This window comes from Apium graveolens, chromosome 11 (assembly GCF_009905375.1).
Source record: "Apium graveolens cultivar Ventura chromosome 11, ASM990537v1, whole genome shotgun sequence".
Lineage (NCBI taxonomy): Eukaryota > Viridiplantae > Streptophyta > Magnoliopsida > Apiales > Apiaceae > Apium > Apium graveolens.
This window is the reverse complement of record NC_133657.1, coordinates 48287637-48293904: the sequence shown is the minus strand read 5'-3', so window position 1 is coordinate 48293904 and position 6268 is coordinate 48287637. Positions and strand designations below refer to the sequence as shown.

The window sequence follows — 6268 nt, the reverse complement described above, 5'->3', positions numbered from 1 at the left end:
GGGACTCGGTGTTAACTTTTAGTTTATGTGCTTGTCATCAGTGGTCGTTAAAGTTCACTGACTCGGATTCTTTTACTTTCACGATTTATTTGTTTGTGTTTCAGGTACTTATTACAATGGGAGATCCAGCAGCACGAACGAAAGCCTTGATGGACTTTTCTCAACCCAAGATCAATGACATTCAATCTAGCATTATCCGGCCAGCTATCACAGCTAATACCTTTGAGATCAAGCCTGGCATAATTCAATGGGTACAAACTTCAATCCAGTTTGGGGGTTCTCCAACGGAAGATCCCAATACGCACATTAGGGATTTCATTGAGATCTGCGACACCTTCAAGTTCAACGGTGTTTTCGAAGATGCTGTGAAGCTGAGACTGTTCCCATTCTCTCTGAGGGACAAGGCTAAGAGCTGGTTACACTCTCTACCAGCTGGTTCGATTACTACTTGGGAAGATCTTGCTCAGAAGTTTCTTACTAAATTCTTCCCTATGGCGAAGACAGCTGCACTCAGGAATGCTATTACTCAATTTGCGCAGCAAACGGGAGAATCGCTAAGTGAAGCTTGGGAGCGCTACAAGGAGATGCTTAGGAAGTGTCCTCATCATGGAATTCCTGATTGGATGATCATCACTTGTTTTTACAATGGGTTGGGAGCACAGTCCAGACCCATGCTCGATGCAGTATTAGGCGGAGCATTATGGGCAAAGAGCTATAAGGAAGCTTATGATCTAATTGAACTGATGGCTACTAATGAATATCAGTATCCAACCCAGAGATATCCACAGGGCAAGGTAGCAGGAGTTCTTGAAGTGGATACAGCTACGGCTATCACTGCTCAACTAAAGGCGTTGTCTATGAAGATCGATTCTCTGGCTAACTATGGTGTTAAGCAGATAATTAGTGTTTGTGAGCTGTGTGCAGGTTCGCATGCGACAGAACAATGCGCTATATCTAGCGACTCAGCTCAGTTTGTGAGCAACTTTCAGAGATCGCAGCAACCAGTTCCAGACACTTATCATCCTGACAATTGGAATCATCGTAACTTCAGCTGGAGCAACAATCAGAATGCGATGCAACAGCCATTCCAGCAGTTTGCAAATAAGCTATTTAACCCTCCTGGTTTTCAGCAACAATTTACACCAAGACAACAACTCCAACTTTAACAACAAACTAATGATGCAGGTCTATCTTCAAATGAAAAATATGAATTGGAGGAGTTGAGGCTTATGTACAAAAACTAGGCTCTTATATGCCAAAGCCAGGCTGTTTCTATCCAGAATCTGGAGAACCAAATAGGGCAAATTGCTAATGCCTTATTGAATCGACCACCAGGAACGCTTCCTAGTGATACAGAAATAAATCCAGGCAAGAGGGAAGTTGAAGAACAGGTGAACGCCATCACCTTAAGGTCTGGAAAGGTCGCAAGCCCCCAAGTTCAGCAAGATGAAGAGCCAGAAAAATCTCAAGATTCAGAAAATGCAGTTGTGGCTGAAGAATATGTGCAGAAGGAAGTAGAGGTGGAACCAAGGAAGACTACTGTGGAACACACTCCTTTTGAGGGTAATACAGGGGATAAACAGATTTATCCTCCACCTCCTTTTCCTAAAAGGCTGCAGAAGAAAAAGCTGGATAAGCAGTTTGAGAAGTTTCTGGAGGTGTTCAAGAAACTTCATATCAACATACCTTTCGCTGAAGCTCTTGAACAGATGCCTAACTATGCGAGGTTTATGAAAGGTATTCTCTCTCGGAAAGTGAAGCTCGATGACTTAGAGACCGTTGCTCTAACGGAGGAATGCAGTGCTGTGCTGCAACAGAAGTTGCCTCCGAAGCTTAAAGATCCTGGAAGCTTCACTATTCCTTGCACCATCGGAAACTTTTCGTTCAACAAGTGTTTATGTGATTTAGGAGCTAGCATCAATCTGATGGCCTTATCTATCTTCAAGAAGCTTGGTCTTCCTGAGCCGAAACCAACATACATGTCATTGCAACTAGCTGACCGTTCCATCGCTAATCCACGAGGTATAGTGGAGGATGTCTTGGTCAAGGTGGATAAACTCTTCTTCCCTGCTGACTTTGTAATTCTTGATTTCGAGGAAGATAAGAAGATTCCCATTATCTTGGGAAGACCATTCTTGGCTACAGGCCGAACTATGATCGATGTGCAAAAAGGAGAGCTTTCGATGAAGGTTTACGATCAAAAGGTCACTTTTAATGTGTTCAAGGCAATAAAGTTACCCATAGAAAAAGAAGAGTGCTTTAAAATAGAGCGGGTCGACTCAGTTTTTGAAGATGAAGGAGGAGTAGAGCAACTGCAGGTTTTGAATGCACCTCCGTGGGAGAAGAAGTTGGATATGCCATTCGATTCTCTTGGGTTAGCAGAGCTGAAAATTTCTCAGGAGTGTTTTGAACCATTTACTCAAGAAGCTCCTATACTTGAGCTCAACCGACAGCCAAATCACTTGAGTTATTCATTCTTAGGTGCACCCCCTGACAAGGGGTTGGGATATATCTTTGATGATGTAGAGGGTAGCCGAACGGATCCTCCAGTGCCTATAGAGGGTTCTTCTCATGTGCAACAGGTAGTTGATAGGACTGGTGTTGGTGATGAGCAGTACAGGCGAGTAACTAGGCGTATGGAGGCCATGCACGATATTCACCGTCATTTTGCTGCAGATTTGACACATGCTTTTGGTACTGTTGTTCGAGACACTGGTGGCGAGGTTGATTGGCCACCTGATCCTCCACCCGAAGAGGGTGATCTTTCCGACGACTAGGTATGCCTGAAATCCTTATTATTACCTTCAATGAGGACATTGAAAATTTTAAGTTTGGGGGTGATAATGTAAGGATTAGTAGTGTGTGTCCATATAGATTCATATAGATTCATGTTGCATGTTTAGTTGTAGTTCATTCATATTTTTATATGATTGTTCATTTAGGACATATTTGTTTATTTTTATGTAATTTCATATAGTTGCATTTGCATGCATATTTAGCATGATCCCTTAAGATGAACTATGATATTTGATAAGTTGATGTTGATTTCAGTGTGGTGATGACGAATAGAGGGATGTTTAAGTCCTAATAAATTGATTTGCATGCCAAAAACAAATATTTTCACAAAGTCTTATAGGGTTGCTTTTGATCTAGATAATGATCATACTTGTTTGTTGTTGAGATTTAATCACTTGGTTATATTTAGAATTTGTGATATTCTCGTAGTGACGTAAAAACACTGATTTTTTTTATCTGGAGAAAAACTTGGATTTCATTACTAGTTATTGTAAGGCTAGGTGTCAAATGGCTAGTAGCCGGCTCATATTTTTATGAGTAGTCTAGGGTTGAATGAGATGGAGCGAAACGCACTCATTCAGAAATTGTTGAAAAAAAAAGAAAAAAAAAAGAAAGAAAAAAAGTATGTGTTTATGCATAATTGATCAAGAGTGAGCTCTTTAATACTTGAGTTATTAAGTTCTAGGGGACTTTGTGCCTAGTGACCTAAGGCTTTTATAGTCTGGGATCCGCTAACCTAACGCTCGCTACATGGGTATTATTGTATAAGTCTTTTGGGACCTCATTCATTGCACGATCAAATAAGCATCTTTGTTATGTGTTCAATAATAGTGTGAATCCTTGTATAACTCTAGTAGAAAGGAGGTGTTGTGAGTCATAATGCGTTTATTGTCTATTCAGTTTATAAACTTTTGATTGTTTCGATGATAGATAAGTTATGGTTATTGATCTAGTATCGAGAGTATATCTGTTAAGCATCCACACCCGCACGTTTCTGGTTTGTGAGTTGGTTTGTGGGATTTATTTGAACTCTGTTTCAAGTTATTGCATTCTTAGAGGCATTGGTTTATTCACTTGGTTATGGTTATTCTGAGGGGATCGATTGCATTGTCATTTAGTTGCATTCACGTAGTTGCATTCATGCATTAGGTTTGTTTTGTAGTTTTGAGTCTGTTTATGCTTGAGGACAAGCATCGATTCAAGTTTGGGGGTGTGATAAGTGGATTTTATATCCACTTGGAATGCTTTATTACAAGCTTAAATTGGTGTTTTGGACTCAAGTTGTTGGTATTTTGATGTGTTTTTGTGTTATTGCATTTCAGGTATCAGTTATATGAAGAAAAGAGCTTTTAAAGGAAATATGATGAAAATTGATCAGAATTGGAATACAAGGCCATTGTCAAGTTGTAGAGAATCTCAATAGCTTCGCGTGGGCAGTTGAATCGCCTAATTCTGACAAGTAGAACTCAAGTTATGGTCAAAACAAGATTCTTCAGAATATTTTTCCAGTCAGTAGCTGAGCGCCCGGTCAGCAGAGCTGAGCGCCCGGTCAGCAGAGCTGAGCGCCCGCTCAGAGAGCTGAGCGCCCGCTCAGGAGAGCTGAGCGGCCGCTCAGGGCGCGGCTGGTCGTTGATTTCGCTGAAAAGGCCTTTTTTGAGTAGAATTTGACGATTTTAAGGGTCCAGGTCCACTAGGGGTGTATATATACTTAAAAAAAGGGTTTTCATCATCCGGGAAGATTGGGATACCAAGGAGAAGACCTAGAAGCACAGAACAACTCCGAAAAAGAAGATCTTGTTTTCAACTTGTGATTCTTTGAATTAGTTGTAACTTTGGATGCTCGTTTTTATTCTTGTTGAACCTAGATCTCGTTTATTCATACTTTGATTATTATTTAGTTTATTAAGACCTTGTTTTATACCATGCTTTCATTGGAACCCATGGTGACGATGAGTTCGATTATGGGCTAATCGTTGTCATGGGATTCTAGCGGATTTACTTATGGATTTCAATAATTAATTGTTTCGATATCTTGGTGTGTGGTGATTGATTGATATCCTAGTATGGTTGTGCTTATTCGTCTTATGTGCGTAGCTAACATATAAGATAGCGTGTTAATCTCTATTGAAGCGATAGTGAATATAGAGGTTTAGAACTTGCCATGCTAGCATAGGTTCATGTATGTGTATGCATGATTAGTGGGTAACTCTAACAGTTTTATTTGCCCTATCTAATCAAGATAGATAACTTGTTCTTAAACCGTTATGTTGTCAAATTCTATAGACATATAGAGTCTCAATATAATTGGTGCCTATTCAGCTTCTATCTCTTTTGTGGATGTCTGGTAGAATGGTACTCGTGCAACGAAAGTTGGCGTTTATCAGTTTCGTGTTATCTGATTAGTGTCCTCACCATCACATGCTAAGGTTAAGAACAATAAGGCTATTGAATGAAGTATTTAATGAAGTTAAAATCTCATGTTTGTCATATATAGTAATTCAACCTCAATTCTCTTAGTTAATGTTATTTAGTATAATCTCTTAGTTTAATAAAAACCCAATTTGTTATTTATCTTAGCATTGAGCGATAACCATACATTGTTGCATAGGTGCATAAATTGAACTTAACCTAAACCAGTCTCTGTTGGAACGAATCTGATTTATATCTTATACTACTTACGAACGCGTATACTTGCGTGAATATTAGCGTGTGTTTTCGCCCTAACAAATTTTTGGCGCCGCTGCCGGGGACTCGGTGTTAATTTTTAGTTTATGTGTTTGTCATCAGTGGTCGTTAAAGTTCACTGACTCGGATTCTTTTACTTTCACGATTTATTTGTTTGTGTTTCAGGTACTTATTATAATGGGAGATCCAGCAGCACGAACGAAAGCCTTGATGGACTTTTCTCAATCCAAGATCAATGACATTCAATCTAGCATTATCCGGCCAGCTATCACAGCTAATACCTTTGAGATCAAGCCTGGCATAATTTAATGGGTACAGACTTCAATCCAGTTTGGGGGTTCTCCAACGGAAGATCCCAATACGCACATTAGGGATTTCATTGAGATCTGTGACACCTTCAAGTTCAACGGTGTTTCCGAAGATGCTGTGAAGCTGAGACTGTTCCCATTCTCTCTGAGGGACAAGGCTAAGAGCTGGTTACACTCTCTACCAGCTGGTTCGATTACTACTTGAGAAGATCTTGCTCAAAAGTTTCTTACTAAATTCTTCCCTATGGCGAAGACAGCTGCACTCAGGAATGCTATTACTCAATTTGCGCAGCAAACGGGAGAATCGCTAAGTGAAGCTTGGGAGCGCTACAAGGAGATGCTTAGGAAGTGTCCTCATCATGGAATTCCTGATTGGATGATCATCACTTGTTTTTACAATGGGTTGGGAGCACAGTCCAGACCCATGCTCGATGTAGCATCAAGCGGAGCATTATGGGCAAAGAGCTATAAGGAAGCTT

The 6268-nt window shown here is 40.2% G+C and overlaps 2 non-coding genes across 2 annotated transcripts; both read right to left on the bottom strand.

Moving 5' to 3' along the window:
- Nucleotides 1–506: 506 nt before the first annotated feature.
- On the bottom strand, nucleotides 507–613 carry LOC141699167 (small nucleolar RNA R71). Its single transcript, XR_012565649.1, has one exon. It is a non-coding gene; the product is annotated as a small nucleolar RNA R71 (small nucleolar RNA).
- Nucleotides 614–6048: 5435 nt separating this feature from the next.
- LOC141699166 (small nucleolar RNA R71) lies at nucleotides 6049–6155 on the bottom strand. Its single transcript, XR_012565648.1, has one exon. It is a non-coding gene; the product is annotated as a small nucleolar RNA R71 (small nucleolar RNA).
- Nucleotides 6156–6268: the final 113 nt, after the last annotated feature.